Genomic DNA, 24,022 nt, shown 5'->3' on the forward strand with positions numbered 1-24,022 from the left:
TCTTAATTATAAAAAAGTCACATGCTAGTTCAGTTGACTTCTAACTTTCATCAGTTCATGTGCAGCCCATGTGTGTCACATAATGCTGAAGCTCCTCACAGCGACATACATGTCTCAGTGAGATAGGTGATAGTGTTTACAGGGATGATCTCTGTGGAGTTCATGGATGTGATGCCTGCATTCACTCAGTAAGCAAAGATCTGTCAGGAATTACAGCTTCATGAGCTGAAGTGTTGCTGTCATGTTTCTGAAATCGTTCATGCATTTTGCATTTGCACAAAAATTCAAAAACAGTTGGGTAATGCTTTCAATTATCTAAAATTCATACTTAGTAAAGAGTGAGTGAGTGAGTTTGGTTTTACACAGCTGTTAGCAATATTCCAGCAATATCATCGTAGGGGACACCAGTAATGGGCTTCACACATTGTACGAATGAGGGAAATCAAACCTGGGCCTTTGGCGTGACGAGCAAACGCTTTAACCACTGGGCTATCCCACCGTCCCACTTAGTAAAGGGTAAGCAAGAACAATATATGGATGAACAACTTCTTTATTACAGTAAGAGTGATGTTTCGTTGTAGGTCACCTTCCCTGTTATAAAGAAGTTGTACATCCATATATTGTTATCCTTCCTCACTGCTCCGGGTTAGAATATTGATCTTCAGTAACCCATGCTTGTCGTATCTGGTGGTCAGGCTTACTGACTTGGTGGACACATGTTATCGGTTCTCAATTGCATAGATCGATGCTCATGCTGTTGATCACTGGATTGTCTGGTCCAGACTCAATTATTTACAGACCGCCGCCATATAGCTGGAATATTGCTGAGTGCGGCGTAAAAATAAACTCACTCATTCACTCACGTCTATACTGCTCACTGCTATCACTTCTCAATGCCTCCTAAAGGAAGTTCTTAGTAAAGAACTTGGAATCATAAATCTCAATAAAATCAGCAACATTGTGACAATATGATACCTCTGTGTGTAAAGATCTGATACCATCTCAACAGAATGTCACATCACGTGAACCCTGAGAAAACACTGACGAGCCATTCGAAAGTTATCATCCTTCTAAGCTTCACTTATTTACCATCTTGAAATGTAAATTCCATTTTCAATAAAATATACCAAAATAAAACACAGGTATTCCTCAGATGATTGAAAACAGTCTGGTGGATGTTGTTCCAAATATAAACCAAAGATTCTCCCAAGTCAGTGTTACTGGCTGGTTCTGATCCTGTCGTTGGTGTTGTTCCATCTCATGCAAGACATGCTCTATGGAGGAAAGATCTGCTACAATACGTGCAACATGATACTGCTGCAACAGCTCCAAGCATCTCAATGATGTCATGTGGGTAACTTAACCCATTCTAATTACCATTATTAACAAAGACAGATTGTGTCCTCCAATGGGTTTATAATGTGACCCCAAACCATTACACTTCCACTACAAAACAACCTGTGAAGATCCGGGTTAGAATTTATCTTCAGTAACCCATGCTTGTTGTAAGAGGCCACTAACGGGATTGGGTGGTCAGGCTCGCTGACTTAGTTGACACAGGTCATCGTATCCCAGGTGTGTAGATCGATGCCCACCTGTTGATAACTAGATTCTCTGGTCCAGACTCGATTATTTACAGACCGCTGCCATATAGCTGGAATATTGCTGAGTGCGGCATAAACTTAAACTCACTCACTCCACTCCAAAACTGACAGTATGTGACAATATTCAGGAACACAAGAGTGCTTAAATCAATCTATTTTATATACGTACTCGTGACATTTCTCAGTTTGACAAAAAGTGATATTTCACTGCCATGACAGAAATGTTCACTGCAGTTAAAATCATTACTTTAAGATCACATGAATAATAAAAACTAACAGTTCCTATTATAAATGGGTGTCATCCTTGCTAATCTGGACAAGCCTATTGTGGTGACAGAATTACTGTAACCTGTGGATTCATCATTCTGTACAGCCTTGGAGCAAGGCTAACAAACAGTTTCCATGTCACTCAAGTTCTTTCCACTATTTGTGTTCCCAACACAACTGATGGTAAAACATCTGGTTGTTTTCATTCTTCACTAGCCATATTAAAGGGAAGACAATTTGAGCACTCAGTTTCTTTTTTAACCCAACACAGCATCAAGCCAGCTTGAGTTCAAGTGGTTTGTTCTGGTTGACAAGTGGCAGGACACACTCGCCTTTTCCGTGACCACCAAGTGTCATCAGTGGTAGTTCTTTGTGATCTGTGTTCTGTCTCCTGCACCTGAGGGGGACCTGGTAGTTCTTTGTGATCTGTGTTCTGTCTCCTGCACCTGAGGGGGTCTGTTTGGAAGATTGAGACCTGGTGGTTCTCTAGCGTTGACATTTTAAACTTACACAGTGGGAGAATATTCTAACCTGTGTTGGTTGGTTTGTTGTTTAATGCCGCACTCAGCAATATTCCAGCTATATGGCAGCAGTCTGTAGATAATCGAGTCTGGACCAGACAATCCAGTGATCAACAGCATGAGCATCGATCTATGCAATTGGGATATGATGACGTGTCAACCCAGCCTGACCACCCGATCATGTTAGCCGCCTCTTATGACAAGCAATTAAGGGTTACTTAAGACCAATTCTAACCCGGATCTTCACTGGTGTCTTATCTGTGTATCCATACTGACATGATTCTGGGATTCTATCCCTCGGCAGCCACAGTGGATAATAAAATGATTCTTTTCAAAACTGGCATTGTCTTTAAAGTTCATATTTTCTTCAAGTCACATATATTATACATAGCATTTTATGCAGTAATATGAATTAAGCTTGAAAGCCTCTTTCTCTTTATTGGTCCTGGGAATTTTTCAGACATCTGCCTGGTTAAGAAAACTCCATGTACATAGTGGTAGTCTTCAAAATCAGGAAAATCATAATCAATTGAAATTATTAATGTTTCAGTAATCACAAAATGTATATTAATTCAGTCACTCATATATACCACTGCCATATACCGTATATTACCGTCTATAAGCCGACCCCATAGATAAGCCGACCCCCAAACTTGACCCTTAAAATCAGTGTCAAAATGGTATGTTTCGTGCATAAGCCGACCCCCTGCGATGGGGTCCTAATCGCGGCAAACACAGACCAAAGACAACTGGCAGTTACCAATAATTATAACTTTGGTCCATATTATTAAAAAAATTCACAATCATATTGCGTCTACTCTTGCATCGAAATGAAGTGTAGTCGACAGAAAATGGATAATATATTTTGTTTCGCTAAATATCATACATATTGTAGTTAGACGATAACATGTCAACAAACTGGCTTGCTGATTACCGCCTTGTTTTCCATGGACTGCTAGTTTACAATAACATTGGTAAAAATGTGTGAATTTAAATGGCATGCTTATTTTACCCCATTCCATGTGCATACAACTTACCACGTTCATGAGGGTCCGTATAACCTTAGTGTTGATTATATATTTTACATTTATAGTGCAAAAACTGTAATTAAAATTAAACAATGCTAGGATATATTTCTTTGGGCTAAATAATAGTACTCTGTATTATATTTTACTGATGACTGCGTCAGATTTCAGCCCGTTATATTATTGTGCTTGCCGGGAACCGTGTGCACAGCTTATTGCCATTTCCGGCTCAAATACGCACGGTAATCTTATTCTTACTTAATTTATAGTGCAAAAAACTGTTATTAAAATTACACAATGCTAGGATATATTTCTTTGGGTTAAATAATAGTATTCTGTATTATATTTTACTGATGACTACGCCAGAATTCATCCCATTATATTATTGTGCATGTTTGATCTTGATCGCCGTGAAATGTTTTCACAGCTGATTGCTATTTCCGGCTCAAATACACACGGTAATCTTATTCTTAATTCATTTATAGAGCAAAACCTGTAATTAAAATTACACAATGGTAGGATATATTTCTGTGGGTTAAATAATAGTATTCTGTATTATATTTTACTGATAACTGCGCCAGAATTCATCCAGCTATATTATTGTGCATGTTTGAACTTGATCGCCGGGAAACGTGTGCACAGCTGATTGTACAATCAATGTCATAATGACTAATATGTAATAATATGTTGAAATAATGAAAACGTACAGGTTAATATGTATTTTATTCATCATTCACAACATAAACGCTGTTATCGTAGCAAACATCCTGGCAGATGTACCGGTAACCTGTAACATTGTCCTGGCAGGGCACAGGCGAGCTAAAAAATATTTCCATGAAATTGTATCTCATAGATAAGACGACCCCCTTCTATAGACATGTGTTTTTGGTCCTCAAAATTGGGCTTATAGACGGTAATATACGGTAGCTGGAATATTGCAGAGTGCAACATAATAGAAACAAACCAAAACAATAGTTTACATAGTTTGGACTTCCTCTGTGTATACAATGTAATTAAACTTTCCACCCAAGCACACTCATAATACATGAAACATTTGCTTTATATTAAAACAATCTCATTATCCTCCTGTCTTCAGTTGTCCTGAGGTCAACAGGTAGCAAACAAAATACCTGATAACACACTGCAGCAACAGTGTTGTGCCGTGAGCGCTTGCGGGAATCACGCAATCATTTTTCACGTGGCGCATAAAATTCAGGGGCGGATACAGCTTTTTGAGAAAGGGGGGGATGCACACTATTGAGAAAAGGAGGGGTGCACACTTCATTTTCAATGGTCATTTAACAAACTTTCACTCCCCCTCAGGATCCGACTATGAAATATGTCACAGAGATTCCCTAATGGCGCAAACTATTTCGAAAGACACCCACCTTCATAGAAAGTTGTGACTTAGCTATGCCGTGCTTAAACTTGTGATTAAACTTATTTTTCGTCTGCAAAACTTGACACAAACTAACAATACGATGTTTACGCCACCATTAGCTCTTGCCCAATCAGATGTGTCGTTGCATATCCTTGCATCAGTTTCGCAGTGAATACTACTTAGGCCAGACCAATTTTATTTCTTGTTTTACAGATTTTTGTCCTCAGAAAACCTAAAGGCAGGAGGAAAAACAAATAATAAAAATCACCAGTCAAAGTAATATTCCTTTTAAATACTAGGGGCGGTGGGGTAGCCTAGTGGTTAAAGCGTTGGCTCGTCACGCCGAAGACCCGGGTTCGATTCCCCACATGGGCACAATGTGTTAAGCCCATTTCTGGTGTCCCCGGCCGTGATATTGCTGGAATATTGCTAAAAGCGGCATAAAACTAAACTCAGTCAGTCAGTTTTAAATACTAAAAGTATTTTACTTTTGGTAATTTATGAAGTGTTTATGGGGAAAATAACAATCTAAAAACATTTTCTTGCACATTTACATTTTTGGCCAATAAAAATATTAAAATTTTATTTTTTTCAGCAGGGAAGATTAATCTTTATTTTATTTCTCATTCTTGGAAAAATACGACCGGCGGATCCATAAAACAAGAAATAAAATTGGTCTGGCCTTATCAGCCAATGAAATAATTCGTAATATATTTAGCTTACACACAGTCATCAAGCATGGCCGGCCAAACGGCAGATGCAATTGATATGTGTTTTGGTGGAAACAGGGTTCAACCTTTCAAAGTTGATAATTAAACATGGCAGTGAATTTATCATGTGTTTTTTTCTATGTCCATGTACTGAAATTTTCAGGACCCTCGAATCTAATTACAGGTGTCCTTTAAAATCATACATGAGGGGGCCTTGGGTCCATATTTTCCAAAACCTTAGGGAACAGCAGTGTAACATACACTCCAGGATTTGATCACATTTCATGTAGGTTGCAGGAACTGTTAGTAAAACATAATCGAAAACAAATGGCAATTTGACCATCCCTGGATCGCGAACCAATTAGACACCCCCATATCCACTGGTAGTCTCATCTGAAACCCCTTGGGTCCTTAACTCATTTACTCACTCATTGATAATGCCAGGTTGGGCTATTTCTGTCTCAAAACATAGACAATAATCTTCAACACACAGACTAGACAAGTTACTGTTATCAAATAATGGTCATGTTGTGTCACTTCAACCTCTTTCTAACAGACAAATAGGAAATAGATATTTGTGAGAATTCACTTCATAACATTTTGACGGAAGATAGTGTTAACTGATATTTGATGATGGTTATTATACCTCGTAACATCCTGATTGCTGATGTTTATTGATTGTTGATGATGATCATTATCATTGCTAACTAATTTTTACATCAGCTAAGTGAGTGAGTGAGTGAGCATGGTTTCACGCCGCCTTTAGCAATATTCCAGCAATATCATGGCAGGGAACACCAGAAATGGGCTTCACACATTGTACCCATGTGGGGAATTGAACCCGGGTCTTCGGCGTGACAGGCAAACGCCTTAACCACTAGGCTACCCCACCAGCTCAAACTTGATAGAGTTTTTTTTATGGTCATACACAATTTTCAGTCTGCATTTTGCTGTGCTGCGTTCTTAAGTCATGAGTGACTTTAGTTTTACGCCACACTCAACAATATTCCAGCTATATGGCGGCGGTCTGTAAATAATCGAGTCTGGACCAGACAATCCAGTGATCAACAGCATGAGCATCGATCTGCGCAATTTGGAACCGATGGCATGTGTCAACCAAGTCAGTGAGTCTGACCACCCGATCCCGCTAGTCGCCTCTTACCACAAGCATGGGTTACTGAAGATCAATATTCTAACCCGAATCTTCACGGGTATCTTAAGTCATGAAAATAGATGGGACATAAGTCACTGCATTCTTATTGTTACATCAGCTAAGACTTGATAAATGCTTTTTTAATGGTTATACACCCTATTCAGTCCGCCTTTTGCTGTGATGAATCTCTTCTTCAGGAGGCAAGAATCTGATGACTGAGGGTAGGAAAGCCAGATTCGCCCTGACTACCAATAAATTTGTCAGTACCACTCTTGTGTTGATGGTTCACCAAAGGGATAAAGGCTGTACTGCTACACTTCAAATTCTCCTCCCACTTTAAAGTGGGAGAATGTAATACAACAACACAACATATGTTATACTTGGGATTACACTTTCCTAGTAAAGGAGACCCGTGAAGGTCCGGGTTAGAATTGATCTCTGAGGGTCTGGGTTCGAATCCCGAAGGGGACTCAACCCAACAAAAGTACTAGAATCTGTACTTTACTGAGAGAGTGTAATCCCAAATATAACATATGTTACATCTGACCACTTTCTAACTGGCATTGTGAATCCATAACTCAAACACAGTTGAAAAATGCTTAAGAAAAGATTCATCTCAAAAGAAAATATCACAAGCTTCCAGCCTCACCAAGCTGTTTCTATTATGCTAAATTCAAACTGATTTTGTCTTCAACTGGGTGGGTTGGGAAACTGAAAGCAAACACGTTGTGGCATCATTTGGTAAAGTGCGACATAACATACAACCAACTGGAATTTCAGATCAGGAGAAAACTGAAAAACTGTGATGTTGGAATCTCGCACACTTTAATTTTGAAAAATACTCATAATATTTTTATGAATATTGTCTCAAAATATTTTTAATTGTTAAGACTAGTTCTTTCAAAAACAAAATGAACAGATATATATTTTTTAGCTGTAGCATTCTCTAATCGAGATACGCATTCCGTTCATACTTCAGTTGCCAATAACGAGTAGACGGAAGGTAACACACATGAGTGGTTTCTGAAGTACATTTATGATGCATAGAACAACATAAAGTGAGTCAGAAAGAGTCAACAGCTAGGTAAAAATACCTCCTAATGTACTGTAGTTTACATGGCTGACAGATAGCATTGTTTCTTTTTAACTGAGTCTCTGATATAAACTACTAGGTGAATTGAGATGAAAGGTAATGCCGGGTTTAAAGTCTCATTAATGATCACTGACAATGTGATGTGTCTTCCTCCGTGTGTGTGTGTGAGTGAGTGAGTGAGTGAGTGAGTGAGTGAGTGAATGGGTGAGTGGGTGGGTGTGTGAGTGAGAGTGTTTGTGAGTGAGTGAGTGGGTGAGAGTGAGTGAGTGAGAATGAGTGAGTGAGTGTGTGCTTTCTCTGTGCAAGCGTGTGTGCATGCCTTTCTGTCTGTGTGGCTGTTTGTGTGATTGAGTGTGTGTGTGTTGTTGTTTTATTTGTGTGTGTGTTGTTTTATTTGTGTGTGTGTGTGTGTGTTTAGTTGTTGTTTTACCCAAACACACACTATACCATCCGTGACCCAAACACACACTTATATTATATTTATGTAGCAAAACTGAACCCTGTATTCACAAATAAGTATAAATAACTGAGAAAATATGCTAGATGTTAGTCATCAAATTTTTACAACAATCTGAAAAATCAACAAAATTAGTCAAATTTGTGCAGTGAAAGCAGCCCGAGGCAGGTCTGTACGTCTGAGGATGATGCAAGTTCCATCTCTGTCACACTTTGACTGATATCAGGTCAATATTACCTCACCCACAGACCTGAAAGAAACCCTCATTTCTTTCAAAATCCACTTTGAATTGAACTCATTATTCTTTTCAAAAACCATAAACAAGTTACCCCTTTTTTTAGATCACCATTACTGATTTCCAATATCACGTTCACTTCTATTGACGATAAACACCTCAAGTGGTTCGTTGTTGCAATCATTATTAGCATTATTTTGAGAAATGCTTTTCCTTCATGATTCTGAGTGCTTTTCAACACATTGTCAGCTCTTTAATCAATGTCCCGAAATGTACAGCATCGATTGCAAAGGTAAACACGTACATACACGTACATTTGAGCAAGAGGCTGGGGATGGAAGCCGGAATTCATGACGCGTGGCACGAATTACAAGATTAATGATATTTGTTCTGTTAACGGTTTATTTTATTTCTGTGTGATACACGATCATACTTCTGTTGACCTAACAAATACGGCTTCCATAACTTGGCACTCATGCTGTTTGTTGGTGATTCCGACTTAATTGGGTGTGTGAATGTTGTTTTAGGCTAAAGTTAGCTCTATATCATGATAGCCTGTAAATATTGAAAGCAGAAAAGCAGGTGGTGCTGGGATCTATTCTACCCCGGAGTACAAAGTAAAAAGTACATTTGGCCTTAGAGCCATTCTGAACAATATATTATACAAGCATTGAGTCCATACAGCAAGCGTTTGCCGAAGGCCCGGGTAGATTCCCCAGGTAGATTCCCCATATGGGTACAATGTGGGAAACCCATTTCTGGTTCTGATGTCCCCGCTGTGATTTTGCTGGAATATTGTTGAAAACGTCGTAACACTAAACTCACTCACTCACTCATTAAAATATCTCGACTGGTTGCATGTGGGAAATATTCATTTCCTGAAAAAATTGATTTAACAGTTGCATTCAACTCTGCAACTTAAACGTTCTTCATGGTGTGGAGATCTGTGTTCCACACAATCTACAGCTGCTTTTAAAGTCAGCCAGCATGCTACATCCTGACATGTCGGAGCCTTGATGCACAGATCATCACAGTGCCACATCCAGTTGGTGTGTTCCGAATGTTTACAAGCTGCTGTGAAACTCCGCCATCACTGATCCCATCTAGCATTTGAATGTTTCAACAACAAAACCTGTAATATGCTGTCGATAAAAACTTCCGTGTTATTTTTATATGATTACAAAGATGAGTGTCAGCTTCTTTAACTGAGCTTAAATGGAGCCATCATTCTACCAGGAAACATTCATTTTTCTCCTCTTAGATTGGAAAATAGATTAATTGATGAATTGCTGTAATTCTGGAAATATTTCTGTCTCCATGTAAATCAGATTCCTTCCCATTCCTCAGATTCCCGGACACCCAGTAACAGACACTACATGGTCTAATAACTCAGTAACAAGTAAATTAACCATTCATCATTTTCCGCTAATGTTTTCAAAAGATGGAGACAATTAAATTGTAGATATTTTTTTTCATAAAAACTTAACATCTGCAAGTGTGTTAACATTTTAAATGATTTCATTAAGTAGGTGATTGATTTCATATTCAATTAAAAATGACAACTTAAAGGAGGGTTTAGAATGTTTATTCCTCTCGATTGATATAAAGATAACGACCAAAGACTATCTGGTATGCTTCATGAAAGTGAGTGAGTGAGTTTAGTTTTACGCTGCTTTTAGCAATATTCCAGCAATATCACGGCAGGGGATATCAGAAATGGGATTCACACATTGTACCCATGTAGGGAATCGAACTCGGATCTTTGGCATGACAAGCGAACGCTTTAACCACTAGGCTACCTCCCCTCCCCGCTTCATGAAAGTGAACGAGGTATGATTTAACATGCATTTGTCAAAGGGAGTGTATTTTGTGCAATATTCCAGCAATATCACCACATGTGATGACATGTGATGCCAAAAATTGGTTTCACACACTGTGTGCACATGAGGAATCAAACCTGAGCCTAAGGCACGGCAAGCAAACATTTTAACCACTAGGCTATCTCACCGCCTCAATCAAATTTCTCAAAGAATATATGTTTCTGTAGTGAAATTGTTCCAGTGTACTGTATTTCTCTAGGAGAATCATTCCCATAGACGTTTTTATAAGGAAAATGTTTCGATGATACACTAACACTTACAATATCTGTTCTGATGTACTCCAAGAACTCCATTAGCCCGTGGAAGTGGCCAACAATGACACAATCACAGCCAGTTCAAGTAGACCCCTTCCATCTTCACTTTGTCAATCTAACTCATATACTGATGACAGATAATTCCAGATCCATGGATGAGAGTGGGTATGAGTGAGTCCCAATGGCAGATACAATGACCCCAGCGCAATCAAATCTGTGGAAAATTCTCATCGCTGCAGATCCTGGGTCATGTCACTAAAATATACAACATATGTGCCCAAATGCCAGATCCAAAGACCCCAGCGCGATCAAATCTGCGGAAAATTCTCATCGCTGCAGATCCTGGGTCATGTCACTAAAATATACAACATATGTGCCCAAATGCCAGATCCAAAGACCCCAGCGCGATCAAATCGCGGAATTCCACAGATCCGTGGAAAATTCTCATTCCTGCAGATCTTACATTGTGTACGTCATGTCACTAAAATATACAACACATATGCCATTCCATTTAAAATTATCAGAGAAAATAACTTTCTCATACTTAGCAAACAAATAAATGCATATGCAATATGGACAGGAATAAAGATAAATGACATATATATTTCTGTATCATACAATAGAAAAGTAGGTTTTGGCTAAAAGCTATTGTAAATATTTATTTGACATTGAAAAAAACATAACTATTCTAAATTTGTATCATTCTAAATTACTGGCTCATTACAAATGGTTATTACATACTGGACATTTTCATATGGCCTGGTTCAGGTCTGAATGGGTGATACGGCATCTAGATTTAGCAAGTGTGTTCCGTTTACCATAAGGCAAGAACCAGAGACCATATCATATGGTCTCTGCTAGAACAATGTTATTATATTTCACTTAAATGCTAGCCTAATACTTAGCCTTCATTTAGGGCCTTAGCATTGCATGGAGGGCTAAGCAGTAGGGAAAATAATGTGGTTCAGGGACTGTGTGACAGAGTAATGCTAGACTAATGCTTAGTCTCTGAATATATACAATTTTGCCAGAAACCAAAAATACCCTTCAAAGTGACAAGGAGCCCCAGTGAGATGGGAGATTCAGAACCTGAGGGAATCTAGACTTGCTTCATTTAGGGCTTTAAAAGTTAACACTGCAGAAAGGGCTAGGCGGAAAGGAAAATAATGTGGTTCAGGGACTGTGAGACTGCTTCCATGTATTCTTGACCTTGACTAAACTATGTGCTCTGTATGTTGAGTGGTGTCGTCCAAACTACTGACTGCCTGTCTCCCATTCACGACTAACAATTGATTCTATAATGTATATAGTAATTCAAACAAAACAAAATATGCAGACAGCATAATTCCAAGTGTTACATTTTGGACGACATAGATCCATCTGAAATTTAATGGCTATCTTAATTACACCGAAACAATGTCTCAATTTCACACGTTGCCAATTACACTGTCTGGACCCAGACATGAAACAAGCTCAATGGATCATAGTCGCTGTTCAGACAGGCAATCATCACTTTCCACGATAACGCCCATCGCAGGGTCCACGCACAACCCGATATCGTGCACCAATGTTATTCTGAATAAATGTAAGTTTATAAATGTAATTTCATGTATTGTGCACAGTTAAAACGATTACGTCATATTGCTTCAGGTGAACAACAGGAGACGCAAGACTGTTAATAAAATTCTTCAGTTTGTGATGAAACGTCATTACGTATGATGATGTACGCAGTGTGCGAAATAGTTTCCAAATTTTGCCAGCCATTCGGGCTAGGTATGCCTGAAAGTTACTAGCCCAAAAAATAATTCACAAGCCTGAAATTTGAATGTAGACACGGGTTTCATCATTAAGCTGTTGATATGATGAACATTTTTATTAGGCCATAATCTTGCATGATTTAAAAATGTGTCATAACTTAACAAGTCAGAGAGAGTGATATATTTACAAAATGACCCCATGAAAAGTCTCTAGCCCGTCGGGCCAGTGACTGTGAAGATTTATCAGCCCGATTGGATTTTTACTAGCCATGGGCTAGCAGGCAAGTGGCTATATTGAACACTGGATGTACGATTTCAGATGTATTTCTTTTTATTACAGGGATTATTTTATATGATGAAGATTACCCTTCATATTTGTCTCGTATACTAAACCATAAATAGCTTCAGCAATACACACATTTCCTCCCAATCTTCATGTGATTAAGTTAAAAACTACCCAATAATATAACTAGCCTCAAGCCAGTTATAAATACCAGAATGTTTAATTATTGTCATCCCATCACCACTACCTTATATGGTTTAAATAAATATTCACTGCATCACATTTTTTTTCTGCAAGTTCTGTACCTCCTCCATAGCTGTATGTCTTTACCTCGGAAGCCCATTTCTGGTGTCCCCGCCGTGATATTGCTTGAATATTGCTAAAAGCGGCATAAAACTGCACTCACTCACTCACTTTACCTTGGATGCAGAGACAGGAAATGGTATATGAGTTGATACTATAGATAGTTTTGGATACAGAAGAAATATATACTGGACAAAAGTAGTAAGGGATATATGTAAATTTTGAAATTATGAATAATGATCTATTTATTCATTGACACACTGATAAAATATCAATAATAAAAATACCAATATCCCTAACTTATTTTGTCCAGCATATTTCAGCAAACACATGGCAGGGGTACGGCTTTGTGGCATCAAACAAACACAACACGTCCTCTTTTTAGCAAATTATCTTTGTGGCGTTACCGGTAAGGTAGGGACCGCCTCCGTAGTGTAGTGGTTAGAGCGTCCGCCCGGAGAGCGGAAGGTCGTGGGTTCGATCCCCGACCGCGTCATACCAAAAGACGTTAAAATATGGTACTTGTTGGTCCCTGTCTGGCGTTCTGCATTAATGGGTACAACAAGGACTGGTCGGCTCGGAGTCAGTATAATGTGTCTGAGTGGGGTATTCATGCTTCACTGCAGCATGGTATCTCAGTGGGCTAGCACTATAAAACCAGCTTCAGTCTGGGCTAGTACAAGCAGACGCACATACACATACAAACGCATGCATGTCATCATATGAGCAAAATATTCTCAAGTACGACGTTAAACCCAATTTCACCTCACCTCACCAGTTGGGTAGGGTGCTCACCTTTATTAGTTTGGTTGGTGGTCGTTTAACGCCGCACTCAGCAATATCCCAGCTATTTGGCGGCAGTCTGTAAATAATCGAGTCTGGACCAGACAATCCAGTGATCAACAGCTTGAGCATCGATCTACGCAACTGGGTTACGATGACATGTGTCAACCCAGTGAGCGAGCCTGACCACCCGATCCCGTTAGTCGCCTCTTACGGCAGGCATCAATGATTTTCAGTGATCTGTTGCTACTGTTTCCCCACTGTTTTGTCTTTTACAACAAAGGAATCTGATTCGGCAGATAAATAAGATATGGCTTCTTTAACATTCTATATTGGTTATATCAGCAATCAACATTTAGTCTTATAGCCAAAACTCAGATGATCCCATCAATGATAAAAGATATATACCAGGATGAGACACAAATAGTGTCTACTCAGTGTTCACTTGTGTAACACACTTTTAAAACACTATTACCGTATACATCATATTAAGCAACCTACTCGAATATCTGCTCTGCACATACTGAGTCCAAACAAAAATCCATTGTTCCTCGTGAAACGAAAGTCTTTGTTTATTGTGAATGTGCACATTTTGCGCAGAGTGAGTGAGTATGGTTTTACACTCCTTTTAGCAATATTCCAGCAATATTACGGCGGAGGACAGCAGAAATTTGCCTTCACATATTGTACCCATGTGGGGAATCGAACCCAGGTCTTCAGCGTGATGAGCGGACGCTTTAACCACTAGGCTACCCTACCGCCCCAATTTTGTGCAGAGAACACAACTTTGTAGAAAGGATGCATGTGATGAGACATTGCATCGCTACTCTTTTTTTTAATGAACACGTTAAACCTAGCATGTTGAAAAGAAAAACAAGCAAGCCAACAAAATACTTGATAATTCTGAAAGAACAGACTTTGTAAATAACCTGAACACTTTTTATACCAAATACAGTACTAGGGCCATAATTAGTGGTAGAAATGAACTTGAAACTTAAAAGCCCAACTAACATGACACCATTAAGAAACCCGAATTTACACGTGCCCTCAGGATACCTTTAACATTAGTCCTTCAAGTTCTGGCTGCAGGACGAGTGTCTAGTTTCTATACCCACTTAGTATCATCTATAATCATACTGAGATGGATTATAAGTCCTCCGACTTGCATTTCCATGATATCACCCAAAACACAGGACTCTCTCCCCAAAACACAATAAATTCAATTTTGAAACATTCACAAAAGGTCAGGCCTAAACAGCAAGTACAACAGTTTGAGTTTCTATTTTAGCGTTTCCTATAGAAATGCCACACTGCCCTACGGACACTTGTCGGAAGTAGAGTACAAGCCGTACCATATCGATGGACACACGCAGCGTTCAAACTCAGCAAAGCTATTTAAACGTTCAGACAACCCAGCAGACCAATACATTGAACTAGTAAACAAATGCCAAAGAATAGCAATTTACCCGATAATTTCAGCGTGGACAAATGGCTGGTTCCCACATTTTGTTGAAGGGAAGAGCTTTCAGTGGTAATGTGTGCTGGCCAATATGGCTAGAACATGAGCAACGCTTATTCAGATCAATTCCTCCAGCCATCGGCTGGCGTCAGATGATTCTTAAAGTCGAATAAACCATCAGGAGGGGGAGATATGTTGTAACAGGATTGACACTACTGACTGAGCGGACCTGTAGAAACGAAGACGGCAGAGACTGACTATTAAGCCATCCAGGAAAGCGGGACCCATTGGGCCCACACAGAGAACTAAGTGATAGGACTAGTCCCCCAAACGCTACCCACTTGTAGGTACGATGAGTTGGCTGAGAGCTCTTGATTCACATGAACCCAATATAACAGGACTACCCCAGCTGACGGGACAGGATCACAGACTCCTGGTTCTGAGAAGCAACAAAAACAAAGTAGGGACAAAGCACATGGCTCCATCCCTCTAGACAATTTAAGTGCTCCGGCTTTAGATGTCCTGGTAATGTATGGAAGTATGAGAGCTACGGCAACTGTACATCTTCAACCATAGCCATCAAAACTCTTATAATGAATCGCCTCCGTGGTGTAGTAGTTAGAGTGGAAGGTCACGGGTTCAATCCATGGCCGCTTCATACCAAAAGACGTTAAAATGTGGTACTTGTTGGTCCCTGCCTGGCGCTCAGCAGTAATGGGTAAAACAAGGACTGGTCAGCTCGGAGTCAGTATAATGTGTCTGAGTGGGGTATTCATGCATAACTGTGGCATGGTATCTCAGTGGGCTAGCACTATAAAACCAGCTTAAGTCATACACACGCCTGCACGTCGTCATATGCGTGAAATATTCATAAGTACAACATTAAACCACATTTTACCTCAAAACCTCACCTCAAAACTCTATGTTAAAGGGTGGGACTACAACTATCCCAACTCTGTGAAAGCTGAGGAAAACTATTCTAAAGCCATGTTAAAGTATAGGACAAGTATTGTGCTCATCTCTAGAGTCAAGTATTGCAGTCAAGCCTGTATCAGATCCATGGAGTATTTTCCCTCTTCAGCTAACAATGGTTGTTAGGTATCAGTTGTAATCCAGAACCCCCATGGGGATGTATCTCTTTACTACACCCTTCTCTGCTGCTTGTATAGTATATTGGTTATATCAAGGTGTATAGAATCATTATCAGGCTTGAACTGGAAGTTACAGCATGGGTACAGTGTTTCCATTATTCGGTATATACCGGACTGGTACAAAGTTAGAATGTCCGGTAATTTCAAAGGCTGTCAGTCATCGTCTTAAGCAAATTTTAAAATCAACTTTCTAATTACCTCTGTCAATTTTATTTCTCCTCGAAAAAGATTAACGTTTTCACAATGACATCAAGGTGTTGTCAAATAAAAAATAGCAGTTTTGGAAAACCCCAGGCTAAAAATAGTGGCATTGATGCATTGTGATACCCTCTACATTTCTGACTGGCTGTTTGGGTGCAAGACACACCATGAAAAGTGTCATCACTTGACCAGTAAAATTTACAAATGACCGGTAATTGAAATGCTAGCCGGTCACAATGTCCATCTGAAAAAAAAATGCCAGCAGAAGCACTATATATGAGTAAGGGATGAAACTTTGCATAACAAATTATGGAGCCATTGACTCCATAGAATCTGAGCCACTTGGAGTTCACAACTTTACCTATATATCCAAGATGTCACTCATCCTCTGCTGCATAATCATAAGAGACAGAGCAGCGTTCCCTTTTCTAATCTCAATGTAAGTGCAGACAGTTTTCTCACTCTCTCATGGAATCATTGAGTCCTTATAACAGGCTGACTTCTCAAAAATGAAATTTGGGCCTTGAATTCATAAATAGAGCCACAAGGCTCTGTAGCTCACCTGACCCCTTTGGGGATAAATATGTAGGATCAGAATGGTAATATGAGAAAAAAGAAGTAATCTGAGCCATCTGTCCTGACACTGGTTAACACAGTACAATCATTAGATAACACAATGATACAATCATTAGATAACACAATGATACAATCATTAGATAACACTAGATAACACAATGATACAATCATTAGATAACACAATGATACAATCATTAGATAACACAATGATACAATCATTAGATAACACTAGATAACACAATGATACAATCATTAGATAACACAATGATACAATCATTAGATAACACAATGATACGATCATTAGATAACACAATGATACGATCATTAGATAACACAATGATACGATCATTAGATAACACAATGATACGATCATTAGATAACACAATGATACGATCATTATATAACACAATGATACAATCATTATATAACACAATGATACAATCATTAGATAACACAATGATACAATCTGGCACCAATCAGACAGAGGGCCAACGTGTTCATCATGTCTCTTATGGCACTATTGGCAGCTACGACAGAGCACAAACATGGTTGAAGCTGTGACAGGGACCAAATTTTTAAGATATTACTGAAAGGATCTTACACACAAAATGTCAGCATCATAAACTCAGAAAAACTCAAAAGTTTGAAAATGCACTTACACCAGAATAAAACTGTATGTGTCTTAAAGGGCAAAAGTCACAGCCGGATTAAACCAAAACACAATAACATGTTCTATGTTATTCCACACACTACATAATTGTGGCATTATAAATTTCATACTGATATATGCAGAAATGACTAGGGTAGTGGTCAAAATGGCTACTTTGAGTAGTTCTAAGAAACACCATCACTAGCATCATCCACGCACGTTTCAACTTCCTTGGCCTTGTAGATTTATGGGAGATGTGAAAAATGTAAAAGCTGAAAATGAACCATCTGAGGAATGACGGTTGAGGAATATCTGCCCCTGAACTGATTCAAACACTACTTAATCCCACAGCCTAAATAATGAGAATAAGTATAGAAAAGTCTAAACTGTAAACCTTTCAAAGATGCATATCTACCATATATGTACAGAATTCTGATTTCATACACTCACTACAAATACAATGGACTTCTGAAAGCACTCCTACTTCCCTCCTATGTAGAGTTAATAAAGAGTCTGAATGATTCATGGCTGTAATACTGCTTACTCCAGCCTAAAATACCATTCCCTAAATCAATCAACACAGAAGTCCACAACAAAGGACTTCTAGCTCTTGACGACCATCATCAGTGCAATTCTCTCCCCTCCACAAAGTCCCGACAAGAGGCTTAACCAAGTGATGATGCTTGTCACATTCCCAGTTTGGAGCGTCCGACAATCACAACCCAGGGCTCTTGGGATACAACAGGGCAACAAGCTGAAATACGGGCCTGCGTCGTCAGCAAGTGACCAATTTACCTTCAAGTATCTTACAAAGAGGAGATAATTCTCTCCATGTTCATCAACAAAGCCGCCGGCTGACTGAAAACGGACCCACGCTGCGCTATTATGGCCCTGTAAGTCGGGATCAATAACAATCATGAAGGCAATCGGTTTTGTTGTGGCAACATTCTTGCTTGTGCGTGGTACCTTTTGGACAGATCGGGCAGGACCTGATGTCATGTCAAGTAAGGAATTAACATCAGCCTTTGAATGGTGCTTGTCCACCAGTGAAAGATAGGGAGAATTTATGTGATGGCCTTGTGTTGTAATAGATGAGAGCCAGTTCTGGTTGTAGAACAAAACTGAGAGACAAAAATAACGTTAATAAATGGCTTCATTAGGCTCACAACAGCAAACTCACCACAAAGGGCAAAGTTGGAGGCAATTGGATTAAATTAAATTTACAAGAACACCATACATTTTACATAGAATCACTTGTGGAAAAACTTACAATATCAATATTCACATTAATATTTTCATTAATATTCCTATCTTCAAAGGATATACATTGCATGACTGAGATCAAGGGATCCATGACAAGAATCAGAGATTTCAACTTTTAATAAGTTCTGTTGATGTACTTGATATCAAAACACATTCTAGATTCTATTTCAATCTCCCAGCTGGAATACAGCCAGTTAGGGACCATTCACAATTTATGGCTGGGAGAAAATGTGCGTGCGTGCGTGCGTGCGTGCGTCGCGTCGCGTCGTCGTCGCGTGCGTGCGTCGCGTCGCGTCGCGTCGCGTCGCGTCGCGTCGCGTCGCGTGCGTCGTCGCGCGTGCGTCGCGTCGCGTCGCGTCGCGTCGCGTCGCGTCGCGTCGCGTCGCGTCGCGTCGCGTGCGCGTCGCGTGCGTCGCGTCGTCGCGTCGCGTGCGTCGTCGCGTCGCGTGTTTTTGGGGTTTTTATGATGAGGGTCACCCATTTTGTTCTGCACAGGTAGAAGGGGTCATCAATTTTGTACACATGTACTAGGGGGTCATCATTGATTTTGTACATGACATGCATGGGGGGTCACTTACTTTGTAAATAAATTTTAAGGGGAGGTCATTCACACTGTAATGCTTCTCCATAAAAATCATCATCACACTACCCCACACCCCCTGCCATAAATTATGAACGGTCCCTTAGACTATCTTATATTTATAATGTAGACTAGTCCCGATCAATGCAAATACTCCAGTACTTGTCAGACCTATTACTGGCTACCCAAACATAGGCTGTAACATCAAAGTTCCCCCAAAACATCATTTCTGTTTGGGTAATATTCTTATGAGCTAAACAGACAACCTGGGCACAATGATTGATTGAACAATCACTACATAGCAAAAAGTGGCACATGGCAATCCATCGATGACAAGATGAAATATTGCTATTTGCAGCACGACCTCAATACCATGCTAATTAAGACTTGATTGTTTACACAGACCTAATACCATGAACATATATATTACAGGTGTCTCTATGAATACTTGGCCATTTGTTTTTAATCATAATATATGCAAACGTGCTTAATGTGGAATCATGGATCTGGCAGATGAGTAAGGCTCGCAGCTGAACTGAGGCTATAGCGCCAAGAATCTGTATTTCTTAAAGGTAAAGGTTCAATAACAGAGTTATTGCCATAACATGGAGGAAATGTTCTGTGTTCACAAATGCTTGGTTTGGGCATATTGTATTTTGTAGTTGCTCGTGGTTACTTATATAGAGTGAGTGAGTGAGTGAGTGAGTGAGTGAGTGAGTGAGTGAGTGAGTGAGTGAGTGAGTGAGTGAGTGAGTGAGTGAGTGAGTGAGTGAGTGAGTGAGTGAGTGAGTGAGTGAGTGAGTGAGTGAGTGAGTGAGTGAGTGAGTGAGTGAGTGAGTGAGTGAGCATGAGCGAATGTTTGAGTGGGTGAGTGGGTAAGCGAGTAAGTGAGTGTGAGCGAGTGAGTGTTTGAGTAAACAAGTAAGTGAGTAAGTGAGTGCTCTTCTCTTTCTGCAGTGTTGAGTTTGATACTGTTTAGAACAAATTGATGGGACTGTTGACTTTCATTAGTACTCCACCTGGGTACCATTGTGAACCTGGGTACCACCTGGTATGGGAGATACGGTCACCTTAGCAGTTAGATCTTGTTGAACAAAGGTACCCTGAAGTTTAGTGTTTTTCTTTGTGTTTAAACTCTGTACCCATATATAGATGAAAAGCCTGTCAATAAATTAATAAATCATGTTTGGACCAGACAACCCAGTGACTGATATCACGAGCAAAGATCTATTCCATCAGGGTATTGTGACATTCAATTAATCAAGTGATTCACCTTGTACAACAAGAAGAGTTCAATTCACATCCACAATCCCCACGTAGTTCAATTTTAACACGAAATCTACAACTGGATCAATCCTAACCCAAACCACCACTCATTTGAAGCTGAAAGTGAACAATAGGCGGTTAACTGGGTGCAGGGTTTTATGAGACACGTAAATGTGCATCCAGTACGAAAAAGTGTTGAGAATGGACACAGAAAAACAATTCACTGCGTCCAGATTGACCCACAACACATCTGTGACTCTGGTAAGTGTTGGTTCTTTCTTTCAGAGCAGTTCCATACATCATTTCATCCATCAGTCCACATGATCAACAATTCATTCCAGGCTCTATAGAAATTTTCAAAACGTAGAGTTCCCTACACCGTTTCTTCAAAGGATACCCGTGAAGTTCCGGGTTAGAATATTGATCTTCAGCAACCCATGCTTGTCGTAAGAGGCGACTAACGGGATCAGGTGGTCAGACTCGCTGACTCAGTTGACACATGTCATCAGTTCCCAATGCTGTTGATAATTGGATTGTCTGATCCAGACTCAATTATTTACAGACCGCCGCCATATAGATGGACTATTGCTGAATCCGGCGTAAAACTAAACTCACTCTCTACTTTACAGGACCCACATATCAAAGACCCTTAAAGCTAATAATTGGAGGTCTCCGGGACCCACATGTCTGTAAATCGAGGTAAAACCCTGTGGGCGTCTTCTGCCTTATGGACAGTGAACTTGTTAACTGAAACAAGTAGTTAAACCCTTGAGTAATCATAATCTATATCTGTAGAGTTTATTGTAAAGCTATGAGAATGATTTGTCTCTCTAAACCTTATGGTAAAACTTATTTGCCTGCATTAGAATGTGTCTCAGCCACACATTGTTGGTGAAGAGGTGACTAAATAGCAAACCCTTGGTCCAGTACAACCTATGTAGTGGTCAAGCTTGGACACTTGTTACCATGTATCATGGCTCCTAACATTTATCCCTGGGCTGGGCTGGGCTTCACACTTGCCTGCCTGTCTACAGACAGTCATCACAGTAGCTGTTTTCAGTGTTCAGCATTATCTTAAATGGAATTTGACTAACCATTTAAGTGCATATTTCCATTCAAGATATTAAGGTCGTTTAATTATTCACAAACCTTTTCAAAAACTAATGTGGTTGCCAGATAAAGAAAAATAAATCAAGGGCATTGCAAAGCAGCTACGACTGTCAACATAGATAAGCTGTATCAATATTCTATTAGGATTTTTAAAGCTATAAACCTGCTTTAACAAAATCGACTAAGTAAAGTTTGTGAAATCTATAATTTTATGCATTTTGCAAATCCAAACCAATAGTGGAGGAAACTGGTACAAACACATGTATGAAAAGAGTTGCCTCCCTTAAATTAAGAAAATGAATTTAACAAAACACTGGCTTCATTTTATAAGGGGAGACTATGTTCAGGCAAATTGGTAGTCGCTGCAAACACCAACAAATGTCCCTGCCAGTTAATTATTGTGTATATCTTTTAAACAGCATACTTATGTCAACATTTCACAGAAAATATCTGTTTCAACCAGGGCTCATTACAATTTGAGAGAAAATTGGCACCAGCCCTCTGAGTACAGTCCCATGCTTAAAGTATAATTCAGTTTTAAAGACAATCTTCTAGCCAGCAATTCGAAGAAACTCAGGGTGTGATTAAAGTGCAAAAGATCATTTGTTTTTGTCTATTCTTCTGACCTGAATCAACAGTTCCTGTGAGCTTCCATCATGGCGGCTTGTAGTTCTGAAATCACAGGATGTGTGCTGACATGGAAGCTGAAATAGCAAATATAATCAAAGCCATAAAAATTCTGTAATTTTATCTCAGAAGCACAAATAACAAATACAACCTCAGCACTGTAGCTCACTGAGAAGGTAGTCAACAGTTCAGAAGACTACCAACATCACAACTAAGTCTTAACTATTCAAATAGCTTCTGTATCCATACTGAGGACTATCATGAAACAAATATCTGACTTCAAATACAGGAAATATTGTAGAACATTGTTACAAAAAGTCATATTTAGAAGGACTAACTTTAATTAGAAGATAAAGCTACTCTGTTTTCAATTTTGCGGTCCTTTATCGTTGATTTAAGACCGCTAAATGTAATTTAAAAACCGAACGCGTTAGCGTGAGGTTTTAAATTAAAAACAGAGTTGAAAACTTTAAATTGAAAACAGAGTAGCTTTATCTTCATTCTAGCACGACTGATAAGCGTTTTAAAACCGAACTGTTTGGCAGCAGGAACACAAGGCTCAAAGGGGCCTTTTTCCTGGAAATCGCTTTGGAACTGTCCCGTTGAGGGACAGGTTGTGTAATGAACAAAATAAGACATTTTCAACAACATAAATGCTATATTTCAGGAACCAGTATGCTTGTATTTGTAACAAGTAGCATACATAAATAAATAAAAATACAGTTTATACTGTGAGCAAGTACAATTATTTGATTTTTCTCAAGCGAATAATTGATCTCCCCTACTGTATGACAATCGACTCGCCCACATGCAAGCCGTGAACTCGCTAAGTTTAGTCGCCTCTAACTTTATTCACGGAAATAATTGTTGATAACCACCCTACTATTTCCAATTTGGAAAAGACCTGACATGCCACGTTTTATGTGGGATACATGGACAGTAGAAGTGGAAGGACTGGGCATAACGGCCGGGACGGAAGCAGTCAGGTTAGGACGTGTGGGCCGACGTGTGTTGTCGACGTCAACACACGTAGATCTGGACCCGCTTTGAATATACTGCCGCTTTTACGCTGCTGACGGATTTTCCAGCTTCGTAGTTTCTTCTCTGGGATTAGGGTCAAGAAATTCTTCTTCAAACCATTCGCTTTTTACTTAAAAAACACCAAAGATGCTGCCGAGGTAGAAATTGCCGATGTCAGACATGTGTGTTTACAAACAATAGGGTCAACGAGTTCGTTGTATTCATACGCGGTGAATCGGTCACTTTAATTAGCGGTCTTAAACTGCCATTTAAGTACCGTTTTGATGAGGTCTCAGCCAATCAGAATCGAGTATCACACAATGTCGTGCTAGAATTGTTGTTTAACATCTCAGTTCAAGAACATAATTTATAACAAACAAAGAATCATGAATCATATCACTCTTTGCAGCCAAT

The 24,022-nt window shown here is 39.4% G+C and overlaps 1 protein-coding gene and 1 long non-coding RNA gene across 3 annotated transcripts in view; one reads left to right on the forward strand and one right to left on the reverse strand.

The window, feature by feature from the left end:
* Positions 1-24,022, reverse strand: part of LOC124260854 (zinc finger CCCH domain-containing protein 10-like) — a 292,806-nt gene that overhangs the window by 220,737 nt on the left and 48,047 nt on the right. For both annotated transcript variants that reach the window (XM_046695174.1, XM_046695169.1), the window contains exon 2: positions 22,588-22,665. The gene's annotated coding sequence lies outside the window, so the exon portion shown is untranslated. The remainder of the gene's footprint in view (positions 1-22,587; positions 22,666-24,022) is intronic.
* On the forward strand, positions 9,370-16,656 carry LOC124260856. The gene is made up of 3 exons (XR_006894196.1): positions 9,370-9,380; positions 15,784-15,788; positions 16,487-16,656. It is a non-coding gene; the product is annotated as an uncharacterized LOC124260856 (long non-coding RNA).

This window comes from Haliotis rubra, unplaced genomic scaffold, assembly GCF_003918875.1.
Source record: "Haliotis rubra isolate DU_JTF1 unplaced genomic scaffold, ASM391887v1 Scf78, whole genome shotgun sequence".
NCBI lineage: Eukaryota > Metazoa > Mollusca > Gastropoda > Lepetellida > Haliotidae > Haliotis > Haliotis rubra.